General features: G+C 39.9%; 1 protein-coding gene across 9 annotated transcripts in view; it reads left to right on the forward strand.

The window, feature by feature from the left end:
* Positions 1-14,296, forward strand: part of FIGN (fidgetin, microtubule severing factor) — a 213,938-nt gene that overhangs the window by 128,018 nt on the left and 71,624 nt on the right. For 5 of the 9 annotated variants that reach the window (XR_009760486.1, XM_061608618.1, XM_061608620.1 and 2 more), the window contains exon 3: positions 4,801-4,858. The exons of the other annotated variants lie outside the window; for them this stretch is intronic. The gene's annotated coding sequence lies outside the window, so the exon portion shown is untranslated. The remainder of the gene's footprint in view (positions 1-4,800; positions 4,859-14,296) is intronic. 9 annotated transcript variants of the gene reach the window in all.

Consider the following 14,296-nt stretch of genomic DNA (forward strand, 5'->3'; position numbering starts at 1 on the left):
CAACTCCCATCAGCCCAATCCAGTGGCCATGCTGGCTGGGGCTGATGGGAGTTGTAGTTCAAAAAAGTAACTTTTCCAAGCTCTGGGTAAAAGCAACAACAAAGCTACACTTGATAATATATAGTATTTTTTATTCAGTTCTGTTTGTATGTGGGGACTGAATTAGAGATAAAGAAGTATTACCTTTAATAAGAATAAAAGCATACCTATTTGCATTAACTAGTGAGAACGTTAAAATTACTAAATAACTAGAAAGAGCTTTAAAATTACAGTACACTTAATATGAATTACATTAAATATTCTAATAATTTCCAAAACAACCTTTTACCATTAAAACTGTTGTGCAATCATTTTCATGTTACCCTGTTGCATTCCTATAGTATATGTGGTAGGATTATGAATATTGGCTAGTTAATACTTGCCCACAGCTACCACTTACATGCTTGGGAGCTCACACGGTCATAGCTGGGTTCATACAAACATGGCAGAAGAGAGGATTGGGGCACCCTGATCAGTAGGTTCTCAACCACTTCAGTCTGGATTTAGGCCTCATTTGGGGGCTGAAGCATCCGTTGTCATCCTAATAGTGTCATGAAGAACCCCACTGCACAAGTACCAGGGGGCCAAAGAGTTCTATTTGTATGCTTTTCTCTGAACTCAACCAATGCTTCTCTTTGAACTCAACCGTGAAGGTAGGAATGAAATCACAGTAATACCGTGAATCCGATACCCATCTTGAACAGTTGGTCCCAGAGGATAACATGGTCAACGGTATCAAAAGCCACTGAGAGATCAAGTAAGAGTAACAGAATAACAGAGTCAGACTCTTTGGCACCCTGGCACTTGGGCAGTGAGATTCTGCAGGACACTATTTTGTCCCCAGTGCTATTTAACATTTACATGAAGCCATTGGGAACAGTCATTAGGATTTTTAGACTACAGTGTCATCAACACTGATGACACACAGCTCTATTTTTCCATAACATTTGAATCGGAAGTGGCATGAATGCAGTGGTAGACTGCATCACGGCCTATAAACTGGGTATGAACCTTGGAAAGATGAAGGTTCTGTGAGTAGGTGGTACTCATGTCTGGAAGATAGGCCAATTGCCAGTTTTGGATGTGGTTGCACTTCCTCTGAAGGAACAGGTATATAGCTCGAGTGTGCTCCTGGATGCATCTTTGTCAAAAGAGGCCCAAGTGACTTTGTGGCTAGGAGTGCCTTTTACCAGTTGTACCTGGTATGCTAGCTATGCCATATCTGGATTGGGATAGTTTAGCTACTGTAGTCCACACACTGATAAGATCAACATTGGATTACAATACATTCTATGTGGGCCTGGTCTGGAAGCTCAGCTAGTGCAGAATGCAGCAGCTAGATTGTTGATGAGGGACCATCTGCACTGATTGCCTATATGCTATTGGGACAGGTTCAAAGTTCTTACTATGCAAAGCCGTGAACAACTTCAGTCCAGGATACCGCCTGGACCCTTGTATTCCACCTCCATCACTAAGATCATCCAGAGAAGAGTTGTTAGTTGTCCCCTGTGCCTTAGAAGCCCAAATGGCCTCCACTTGAAGTTGGGCATTTAGTGTTGCTGGACACATGCTGTGGAATACAGAAGATATGGCAGGCACCCTTGCTGCTAACTTTCAAACATCTGTTGAAGACTTTTTTATACCAACAGACCTATTGTTGTTTCAAAAATCCTTCAAGATGAACCAGTCTTTCTTATGTTCATGTTGTATTGTTTTATTATAGACTGTTTTATTGTATTCATATATATTGTTGTACACTGCCTTGATATTTCATATGAGTGTGTGTTTTATAAATATTTTTATAAATAAATACATTTGGAATGAGATATGGCATTTGGAATGGTCTAGTCAGCATATAATTGATGGCTGTCACTTCTGCTGGATCAACCCCCATCTGTCACGACCTAGGTAGCTATGCCAATTTGACCTCCCACCTTGTGATGCTAGTGATGAATGGCAGGTCAGTTCATAATAAGATATCTACTACCCATGGTTCTAATCTCTCTGGTTGCTAGGGAAAAAAGAGGGGCAACTACAGAGATTACATGGACCAGAAGCAACCAGGCTGGTTTATTTTGCAGAAATTGCTTGGAAGGATACCTGCACATTTTGCTCCATAATGTCCTTTCTAGGAGGAGTGGTGAAAAGTGATCTAGAAATATGACAATAAAATAAAAATGTGTGTGAACCAGGGCTTCCATGTGGGAGCTGATTATATGGCTAATTTGATAACTAAAATGGGCTAGACCCCCTCTCTGAGCATTTTAAAGTGGAAAGTAGTGATGTATGCATATACTGTAGATCACTTCTTCAGATGCTCAAGGGCACTGCATTATGGGAAATTATTATTAAATGGCTCTCACCAGAAACAAGCAGCTGCTCAGGTCCCATAGGAAAGCCACAGATGAGGTGGAGAGTCAATTGGCAGCACTATGCTGACAACCTACTCAAGCCTGGTTTGAAGGCAGATCATATATGCCGTGTATGTAACTGGACAATAACAAAACTTGTTTTGAAGAAATACTCATGATTGTATAAAAATCAATATTAGCCAGGACTCAAAGGAGGGAGAGAAAGAATAGCATTCCCCAAACTACAATCTTCTCTTGGGCATCTTGGCCACGTGGGAAAAATAGATTTTGGAGAGGAGTATTGGAGACCAGCAACATCTCTGACTGTTTGTTAAACCCTTCAAGTGACAAAGTTTCATTATCTTTTTTCCCATTTTGATCAATTACACAAGTTTCAGGATGGAGTCTGCTAGTGCTCATCCATGAAACCCTGGATTTTACAGCTCAAGTTCTGTTCATATATGTTCAGACATACTTTTAATAAATGAAGTGGAATTGGTGGCTAGTAGGCTTGGTTACAATCCACAGATTATCCATTTTAGCGAGAAACATCTCTGACTATAGAAAATACAACATTCATTTTCCCAAATGATTGTAGAAAAGAGGTCTAGACTTTTGGATGAATGCTTGTGACAAAGGTGTATTGCATATACTACCTTCAAGTGTAAAAGACAAACTGAGAGGAAGTGGAGGTCTTTGGGGAAAAGAGGAATTCATACTACCCATGTGGGCGCAAACATACTGCTAGTGGTAATGAATTGTTATTATGTGAATAAAGGCACTCATTGCCACTTGAGAAGTTAGTCCTTAGTGCCAGTCAGGCCCACATGCATGCACACACGCACATATACAAACACACACTGGTTTCCTTTGTTTACTCTTGTAAATAGAAGTTGTTGATATGTAATTTCTAGCCTGTTATTTTCTCAGCATTTGAGTTCCGACTACATATACGTGCTGGTAAAGGCGGCCTAGTTTCACTTTTATCAGTGGAACAAACAAAAAGTTGGCTGCAGTTCATTTTTATATATGTAATTATATATACAAACTTAATATGCACCTTACATGAACCACCAGATAAATCAGGATTCCAAGTGATAATTTACAAGCTCAAATTATGGGCTATGCTTTGCCTAAAGCGTAGTTTAACTGGCTTAATGTTTAGAGTTGGCATCATCCTAATTGAATGCCAATGATAGAGCAAATATTGTTCCATCTGTGCACTGTTATAGCTAATGACTGAGGGTTTGTGACACTTAAGCAGTGGCTGTCAAGCAGTCTGAAGAGGAAGTAGGAGACAAATGGAAGCAATCTCATTTGAATTTTCCTGAATTATTCACTATGCAGAGAGAGACTGTGGGAAAAGAATCTCTTAGGTCCAGTATCTGTCCAAAGCACAGCAAATCACTTTTCCTTCCATATGAAGACATTTCTTTTAAAATGTATCACACAGCAAAGGAATGACACTAAAGCATGTTCAGATGGTACTCCTGCACATGCAACCTACATGCGCTTTGAGTTTGGCAAATCCTTCTCCTCCTCCTCCCCTTTCTCACAGTACATCATCATTTTATATTGTGATATATTTTCTTATTGGCATTTGGGGAGGTTCCTGAACTACACAGTTTAGTAATTTGGTGTGGCTCCTTAGGGGCAGAGCTGTTATTATATTTTAGTTTCACTTTTGTTTCTGTTGCTTTAGTAGGTAGTTAGGCCCACAGAGACCCCAAAAGAAGCCCAGTCTTGGCTGTAATTCTAATAAAGTTCTCAATCCTGATTAAATGCCTAGTTGTGGAATTATTATAGCCCATAACACCCAATGTGGGGATTTTAATGTTTGTTTGAATGTGGGGTCTTCCTGGCCCTGTTTTTAAGCACAGGAATTCAATTTTACAGGTAGTCTGGTGAATTCAAATAAATCAAATGTCATGATTTGAGCTTTACATTCTATGCACAATGAACGGTGGGGAGGAGATATGCAAGTTTGTGTCTATATAGAGGAGATTCTACTGTACATTTTCTGGTGCAGGATGAAGAACCAATGCAGTTCATATGTTCCCATGATTGGATTTTTATTGAATGTGCTTCAAAGTAGTGATTGATTGATTTAGTTAATCATATATATATATATTTTCAAGATGCTTTGCTTTCCTCTGTTTCTCAGAGAAAGTATAAATGGCCTAAAGTTTACCCACTGACCTTGATGACCAAGGCTGCAATCCAATACATGTCTATTCAGAAGTTCAGTGGAACTTCCTCCCATTGAACAATGGGTTCAATGGGACTTACCCCCCAGGTAAGTGTGTATTGGATTGCAGCCCAACTAATGTGAAGCCTTGGGGGAGAGGGGAGGGAATTCCCTCCCCACTTCTGTTTTGTTCTAAGTGCTTTTCTTTTTCAATATTTCCAGTGGAAATTTCTGGAACTATGAAGAACCCATCCTATGAAATATTTTCTCTTGTAGAATGGTGAGTATTATAATATTTAGTTAGCTGCTCTTTACTTCCAAAACATTAGTGAGATCCTTTCCCAACTAGTTCCTGGTTTTGTGACTGAAACTACCTGATTGCTAGCATGGATAATCTGTGCCAGGTTGATGGGCAAAGGGAAAAAAACCCTGTTGATTTTTTAAACTTCTCAGTCACTTTCAATACTTTCAACCACAGTTGAATTCACAGCTGAATTTTTTTAATTTCAATTCTGGATGGAATTGGGAGGCATTATTTTTAGTTGGCTCTGTTCCTTCATGACAAGTATGTCCCATAAAATGATTCCCCCCCCCAAAAAAAAATTATTTTGTCTCAAAAAACAATCCTCCCACGGCTTTAAAATTTCTGGAAATATTTGGTGTATGTGATTGAACAGAGTTTGCATCCTCTGCAATCCTATGCATGTCTACTCAGAAGTAAGTCCCATTGTATTCTGTGGAACTTACTCTTAGGTAAGTGGGTATAGGATTGCAGCCTTACTTTATCATTTTAGGACCATGCATTTTATTGGGATTTTGTTCATTGAAATAAGACTTCAAAGTAAACCAATGGGATTGGACTACAAGTTAGTAAAGTAATACATTTAACAAGTGTATACTTTTAAAATGTCATTAAAAATAAACATTATAGGCTATTTTGTGAATATTTAATTGAAATCCTGGTCTAGAAAAACACACAAACAAATAATTCCTTCCTCAAGTACACATCTTTCCTGGATCAAGAAAACCTTGCATCTTTTTCTCTGTAATATCAGAGCATGACTATCCTGTTAAAAGTTGCCAGTTCCAATTCAAATGCAGTATTAAAATGAATCACTTACATTAACTTTTTTTAAAAAAAACCTGTACATTAAATTTATAAAACTTAATTCAATATTAAGAGATCTCTTCTTGTGGGGAATGTTCCAAATAGCCTTTCATGCTAGGATTGCAGTTTGGATTCTGTTGACATTGGTGCACCCTAAGGGTTTTACATCATTTTGGTCTGGGCATAGGATAATCAGTCAGGGCCGATTATGTATCTTTGTGTTGTAAAAATCTTGAGACACTACAGCATTCCAAAATTATTATTTTTTGAGAAATAACATTTTACTTAATTGTTGGTGCGTATCCATGTAGCTGCTTCTTCTGATAATTTGCAATGCATTCATTTGTACGTACTGAAAATTAACATTTGCATGAAGTTCAAAAAGTAGGGAAAACAAAAAACAGATTTGAACTAAAGAATCGCATCTAACATCTTGCCTTGGAGCTTTGGCATCCACAAATCTACTTGCCATGAGAAAGTATCCCAGCAGCCTCTCACTTGCACTGTAGTTTGGAGAAGGTAAGAAACAGCAGGAAGGGCTATAGTTGGTAAACCAATTGGAGCTGAAAATAGGCACGTCACATCACTGAGACTACCTGAGCCTCTAATTACAATGTTGGCTCAAGGAGCACCCCAGGCTACGAACCTTCTCCTTCAGGTTCCTAAGGGCTGGACTTGGAAACTGCCCACCATCAATGCCTCCTCAGGTTTTAGTCTTTGTTTATTGGTCTTTATTCAGCTCATTACTGGCTCTAGATTGTCTCCTGATTCATACAGAATGGTGAGAAAACATTGGGTACCATCTACATACTGATGACCCCCACTCTATATCCTCTGAACTCTTCCAGCAGCTTTACATATATATTAAATAGCATCAGGGACAGAATGGAACCTTGTGGAACCACACAGTACAAATCCCAGCGGGTCAAGCAGAAGTCACCCAGTGCTACGTTCTGGTATTGATCATAGAGATAGGAGCAGCAGCAGCGCAACATGGTGTTCCCAACACACAGAGCAACACCAAAAGGATACCATGGTAGCAAAAGCTGCAGAGAGATCAAGGAGAATCAACAGGGTCTGTCTCCCAACAAAGGTCATCAGTCAGGGTGACTATGGCTGGCCTGGTGCTGAAACCAGGCCTGAAGCCAGATTGAAATGGGCTTTAGTTTGTGATATAAAATGGAAGACTAGGGGAGAAGGAATTAAAATTTCACAGGACATGCTCCAAACTCTTGGGTATACCTAAAGTAGTTATTTAGATCATGGCCTGATTGTCTAGTATTTCATAGATAAGGTGTCCCTGTACTAGTGAACCTGAGCCCTGTGAACACCTATGTGACCTCTTTTCTATGGAAATTGAACATGCATATTAGCACATAACCCTGATCCTTTTGTGCACATTTTGTTCGTTTTCTTATCCTTGGGGAGTCTCAGGGAAGCAGGGAAGATCTGCAAGTGCAGTATTGTGCATTTAGATGCATCAGTATTTTTATATTCTTGTAGCATCTATCCTCACATGGAGGAGGAAACTGTACTGCCAGCAAAATCAGTTTTAGGCATCATGGTTTGTTGTACCAGAATTTAGTAGGGCTCAGGACTAGACAATAAATTGACACAACCTTAGGCTAAGTTTTAAAAGCTGAGTAGCTGGGCAGTAGGAAATATCTAATTCTTTTGTGGGGAGAGACAAGCTTGGGTTGAAGAAGCAACACCTTTTGATTTGGAACTTTTTTCCTTCTAATGCAAGATTAGAGAACACGTAGCCCTCCAGATGTTGCTGGACTCCAGCTCCCATCAGCTTCAGCCAGCATGCCCAACAGTCAGGGACAATGTGAACTGTAGTCCAAATTGAACATCTGGAGGGCCACAGGTTCCCCATCCCTGCTCCAATCCTTGATATGTGCAATTTGGTGTAATTACTTGCTGATGGAAATTAATTCTTCACTACCCTAAGGTCATGTTTATCTGTTTGTTCTTTATGTTCTAGAATGGGGCCTTGACACTAAAATAAGAAGTATGGGCAAGAGTCCTCATGAACTATGACCTACGTTAAGCCCTGAACAAATAGTGTAATTGTGCAATCTTACTAGGTATATATCAACAATTCTTCAGGCAACTTGAAAAAGTCAGTGTTCCCTGTGGCACTTTAAAGACTGGCTAGTGTAGTAGTAATGAATAATAACAACTTGATAACACTAAAGTAGATTGGGAGGTATTTAATGATAATTCTACTCAGAGTAGACCTATTTAAGTTAATAGACATGACTAACTGAGATTCATTAATTTCAGTGGATCTACTCTGATTAGAATTTGGTTAAATACAACCTTTCTGATAGGGTTGGACTACTTGTCTGCAGACATGCATTCCAACGCGGTTTCTGTGGTGAAAGGACAATATCTCTTTTAACTGCAAAATGATGTGTATTGTGCTAACATGATGCTTCAGATACACTGCTCCTTACTCCAGTTATATATTGTCTGTTTTTTGCACAATAACGTAACATTCAAATAATTGTGAACATGCATAAGATACAGATTAGAATTATGGGCAGCATCCAGTGCTTCATAAGCGAACCTATCTTTCCCCCACACCCTTCCTAAGCCTGTTCCAGAGACTGCCCAACCACCTCACCTCCCCAGAGCAAATATTGGGAGGGGGGGAGGCTGCAGGGCGGAGGAGAGGAAGGAGAAATTCTACTGTGCCACCAGAAGTCCATTCTGCTAGCTGTACTGGACATTACTCCGTTTTCCAAGATAGCAAAGCTGTGACAAATCTAAATAGTAAACCTTCACAGATAAATTCTTAATTGTTTTTAATTTTTTATTTTATTTTAATTCAGTTCATTATTTCACCTACTAACGTTTGTTTTTGTCTGGGAAATTACAAAGGTACCTATATTCCGTACACAGTGTGAGAAAAATATATATATGTTGTTCATAATTATTGGCAGGCACAAGAGGATTGGGTGATTGCATCTTAGCAGTGGCACAAACGGATTGAACCTAAAACACGGAGCACAGAGAGTATTTCTTGCCATCCTTCCCGTTGTATGGTATAGTTATATATTGGGGAAATGCATAGATATCATGAAAAATGGGATGCACGGTGCCCACTACATAAGGTATAGTGGAAGAAGAAATGCAAGTGATCCTCCTACTGTGTAACAAGTGAATTAGCTCTTACTTGTTTGTACATCACGTAAACAATTAAACAAGCACAGGATTCTACTTCATCTGCAGCTAAAATGCTAGTTTAGGTTCTGATGACCATATAAAATGGAATTATTTTGACTGAAAATTGGGAGAACTAATTTAGTATGAAAACAGGCAAAATGCTATCATTACTGGAAATGGAAAGAGCAAGCACTATTTACTTGGAGGGATATGATAATGTTTATTTATTAATTTAGCTTTGCAGAATAATTTTTAAAGGGATAAAAACTCATAAAATAAATAGCCTTAAGAGAAGAGCTGTACTACGCTATATTTAAATAATTAGACTTCTGTCTTATTGAATTGTATGTGCTCTGGGTTTAATAGTGATAAAAGCATGAATATCAGTATGATTAGGAAATTATATCATGCCACCAAATGATTGATTGATAACGGAAAGCTAACCATGAAGCATACTGAAATGGAAGTGTATTTTGTGTGCTTAAACCAATTGCAAGATTATCTGCTCCGGAAAAATGAAAGTCGCCACTGCTTGCTTTATTTTGTATATTTCTGAGAAACTAATAAGAGAATTTAATAAGATACTAACAGAGAATGTGACCAAGCAATTGCATAACTAGAATGACAGCAAGACTACAAAAAAAGGGGGGGTAAAATACACTAATTGCTAATGAAGCAATTTAATGCAGGCAAACTAGGGAAGAACCATTGAGGCTTGTAAATTATAAGAATATGTAGACTACTCTTAAGATGAACACCTCTTATCCAGAAAAATGTTCAAAAGTATGGAGTCAGAAAAATGCCCTTATTATTATTTCTTTCTTCTTTTTTTAATGAAAGAATTTTATTGATGTTTTTTCATTTATGACCCGTCCCCTAAAGGCTCCTACAATATTTGAAGTCCATAGTGGCAGTCTCTAGTGGGAGAATGAAGCTGGGAGACCACTGCAGGATCCCTTATTTCAAAGCTTAACCAATATTCACCATTGACACATCCATTCATCTGTGCTGGGTCATTGGAAATCCTTTCTCTGATTTTTCCTTCCCTTCAGGGAGCAATGCTTAAAAGAGCAAACCCCTATTGGGAAGAGAGAGAGAGTTCTCAGCATGGCCAGCAGTGCCAGGAATCGAATTAATGTTGTCCATTTGCAGATGATGGTGTATTGGAGCTCCCAGCATATTGAGCCAATGCCCTCTCTGCTGGTGCTGCATTTACTTGAATTGCAGTATGTGGCTCTTCAGTTTTATTCCTTTTTTTCCTGGCCAAAAGTCAGATCACGATGAATGACAAGTCACTATTAACATATGCCTGAATATATAGAGAGCGAAGATATTTTATTTTGGTGTCTGGCATGCTCTTAACTATGGGTGTATGCAACAGATTAGCACACAGAGAGGTAAATAATTACAGAATTTACTTCTGTTGGGTAGTTTAACACTTGTCACTTATTTTGCTATTGCTGACATCTCAGATCACTATTTTGGCATATATCAAGTTCTGACATGACTAAACCTGCAATTTTGCCTCTCTTCACACACATTATCTCTTCTCTGTGAGAGGCACTGAGAAGACGTGGGCTGCCATTAAATCTTAAATGCCTGCAGTCAACACTGAGAATGATTCTTTATTTCAGTTTGATTTCCTTTGTTACAGGAAACCATCTAGGTAAATCTGTTTTGGGAAGTTTGAAAATTGTCAGTGGAGTCTTTTGTAAGAAAGACTTAAAGAACATGAACAAGAAAGCATCAGTTTATAAGCACAAAGATAGTACTCCTACTCCAGAGTTGAGCCCAACTCATACCTTCAGCCCAAACATTTGTGATAACACTGAGCTCTCTTTACCTAACATTAAGATACCTCCTGACACTATTACTGCAGTCATTAAGAATTGAACCTACTTACTTTAATGGGATTATTGCCAAATAAGAAAGTTTTGGAGTGTACTCTGACACCCTAATCCGACGCATAGTGGTTACAAATATTTGTTTGTGATTGAGGTGCAACTTTATTTAGGGAACAGAACAACTAGGACCTTGATGCAGTATCTGCAGCATGAGTAAATACTATAGATTTATATCATGCTTGGTCTCTAGGGCTTTGATCAGTTTACACTAATATTGACAATGTGTAGTTTTTAAAAAAGTAAATACACATTCCATAAATAGTCCCCTTCAGCAGTTTTGGAAATCTGCCTAGGTGGCAGCTTTGATGGGCAAGTGTCCTGGCTCCCATGCCAAAACACCAGAACAAGGCTTCTCTGTCAAATAACACAGAGAGATTTATTCAGGAAAGCTTGATACAGGTTGAGTGGAAGGTTCAGATTACTGGGGTCACAAATCAGTCTAAGAGCAAGATCTGGAATTCAAGGCTGGACAGTGGCAATGAAGACTTCTTACCAAGTCTCCACACCCTTCCTGCTTAGCTTTAAATGACCTCACTTGCAGGTTTCTCAACCCAGCATGGAAAGACTGTGCTTGGGAGTTGGGCGCTTCTGCAAGAAGGCTGCATTTGTTGGCACTGGCAGAGGCAGCACTGAGCCCGTGGTGACAGAAAAATGACCTTTCCCCTAGGCTCCCCTCCCTCTCCTGATCTCCCCCCCCCCGCTGAATACACGGCCTCCCTGACACCCACTGTTGTGTTGTGCTATGGGGGAAAGGTGGGAGCAAACTCTAGGAACTCAGTTGTCCCATCCTTAACATCCTGAGTCAAGGGGCTGGGTCCTCCTCCCTCCTGGCTCCCTCTCTCTTCTTGTCCTCCCCCTCCTCATCTGTCAAACACTGCCGTCCTAGCAGTTCTCATCCATGCATTTAGAGCATTCCCTCTTTAGCAATCCAAACCTTTTAAAATCAATGTTATAGCTGGTTATCAGCCCACTCCTTCCAACTATTTGTTATATCACATGTTTTAATCTATCTATGAATAGCTAGTACTTTAGGATTTTTGTTTATATGCAAGTAATAACTTTGTCAATGTTGAAAATATTCATTTGAATGGCAAAACTGTCAGAAGACAACTTTATAATGAATTTTTAGGATTTGCTAGTGCAAATTTTGAATTTGAGAATTCATCCTATTAAATAAACATAGGATGCATATATATACCCTTTTTTAAAAAAAGTCAGTCATAAGCTGTGGCATTGGGATAAATGGTCACTTATGAAAGCTATTCTCAAGTTAAACTATAGTATTGCTCATATTGACTCATATTGCCCAATATCATGATTAAATTCACATTATAAAATATTCACAACCGTTCTAGCCAGCAGACTGAAATTGGTAATCGCCAAATTAATTCATATGGACCAATATTGGTTTATTCCAGATAGGTTTATAGCCAATCCAATTAGGAGACTGTACGGTATTATTACATTTAGTAAACTTAACCAATCCCTATTAACAATTTTAGCATTAGATATTATGTAAAACCTTTAATGTGGTGAATTGGTGGGTTTTAATTAACTCATTGAAAATTTATCAGTTTGGACCCAATTTTACTGCGGTGTAATGTACTGAGTTAATGGAACTCAGACGAGGTGATTTAATTTGAATGTGGGTACTAAGCAAAGTTGTCCACTCTCACCTCTTCTGTTTACACTGCCAGTGGAATTTTTGGCATGCAGAGTGAGGAAAAATGAGAAAATTAGGGGAGTTAAAGTTGCTCAAGTGAAACATCTCCTTGGTCTGTATGCTGATGATATAATGTTGATGGTATCTAACCCTGTAGAAGCAGTTCCACATTTGTTGACAGAGCTCTTAACAGTTTGCAGAAATGTCGGATTTAACTGTAAATTTTTAAAAAATCCAACTCAGTGTTTTGCAGTGTATCTCCTCGAACACCGTTACAGGTTTCTCAAGCAATGAGTGTGCGGTTGGTTGGATCCAAGTTTAGATACCTGGGAGTGCAAATGACTAGAAATCTTAGGAAAACTTTTAAGGTTAATTATATGCCAATTTGGAAAAAGGTTCAAGCAGATTTAAAGAAGTGGTCTAAAATAAATGTCATTACTTAGTAGAATCGCAGTAGGAAAAATGATGATTGTACCCAAATTTACCTAGACTCTCAAGTTATAGCAGTAGATCCTAGTGAGGTGTCCGGAGCACAGTCTTGTCCTGTTTTGTTGGATGAGCTTCAGTTGGTTCAACTCGAGGACGTGGACAAGGTGCTTGGACAGGTACGTGCAACCACTTCGGTACTGGATCCTTGCCCCTCCTGGCTGATAAAAACTAGCAGGAATGGAACAGGTAGCTGGGCCAAGGAAGTGATAAATGCTTCTTTACGAGAGGGAGTGGTCCCGGGCTGTCTGAAAGAGGCAGTGGTGAGACCACTCCTGAAAAAGCCTTCCTTGGACCCAGACAATTTTAACAGCTACAGGCCAGTGGCGAATGTTCCATTCCTGGGCAAGGTCTTGGAACGGGTGGTTGCTGGCCAGCTCCAGGCGCTATTGGATGAAACTGATTATCTAGATCCATTTCAATCGGGTTTTAGGCCCGGTTTTGGCACTGAGACAGCCTTGGTCGCCCTGTACGATGACCTATGTCGGGAAAGAGACAGAGGGAGTGTAACTCTGTTGATTCTCCTTGATCTCTCAGCGGCTTTTGATACCATCGACCATGGTATCCTTCTGGAGAGGCTCGCGGAGTTGGGAGTTGGAGGTACTGCTTGGCAGTGGTTCCGCTCCTACTTGGCGGGTCATCTCCAGAAGGTAGTGCTTGGGGAACATTGCTCGACACCGCGGGCTCTCCAATATGGGGTCCCGCAGGGGTCAGTTTTGTCCCCCCTGCTTTTTAATATCTACATGAAGCCGTTGGGAGAGGTCATCAGGAGTTTTGGAGTGCGTTGTCATCAGTATGCTGATGACATGCAGCTCTACTTCTCCTTTTCATCTTCTTCAGGTGAGGCTGTCGATTTGCTGAACCGTTGCCTGGCCTCGACAATGGACTGGATGAGAGTTAACAAACTGAAGCTCAATCCAGACAAGACTGAGATGCTGTTGGTGGACGGGTTCTCTGATCGGATGGTGGATATATACCCTGTCCTGGACGGGGTTACACTCCCCCTAAAGGACCGGGTTCGTAGTCTGGGAGTCTTTTTAGACTCTTCCCTCTCACTTGAGGCTCAAGTAGCCTCGGTGGTTAGGAATGCGTTTTACCAACTTCGGTTGGTAGCCCAGCTACGTCCCTATTTGAGTAAAGAGGACCTTACATCAGTGGTACATGCTCTGGTAACCTCACGTTTGGATTACTGTAATGCGCTTTACGTAGGGCTACCTTTGAAGACAGTTCGGAAGCTACAACTAGTGCAAAATGCGGCGGCCAGATTGCTGACAAGGACCAAGCGGTCCGAGCATATAACACCTGTTCTGGCCAGCTTGCACTGGTTGCCAATATGTTTCCGGGCTAGATTCAAAGTGTTGGTATTAACCTATAAAGCCTTAT

The sequence above is a fragment of the Rhineura floridana genome, chromosome 2, assembly GCF_030035675.1.
Source record: "Rhineura floridana isolate rRhiFlo1 chromosome 2, rRhiFlo1.hap2, whole genome shotgun sequence".
Lineage (NCBI taxonomy): Eukaryota > Metazoa > Chordata > Lepidosauria > Squamata > Rhineuridae > Rhineura > Rhineura floridana.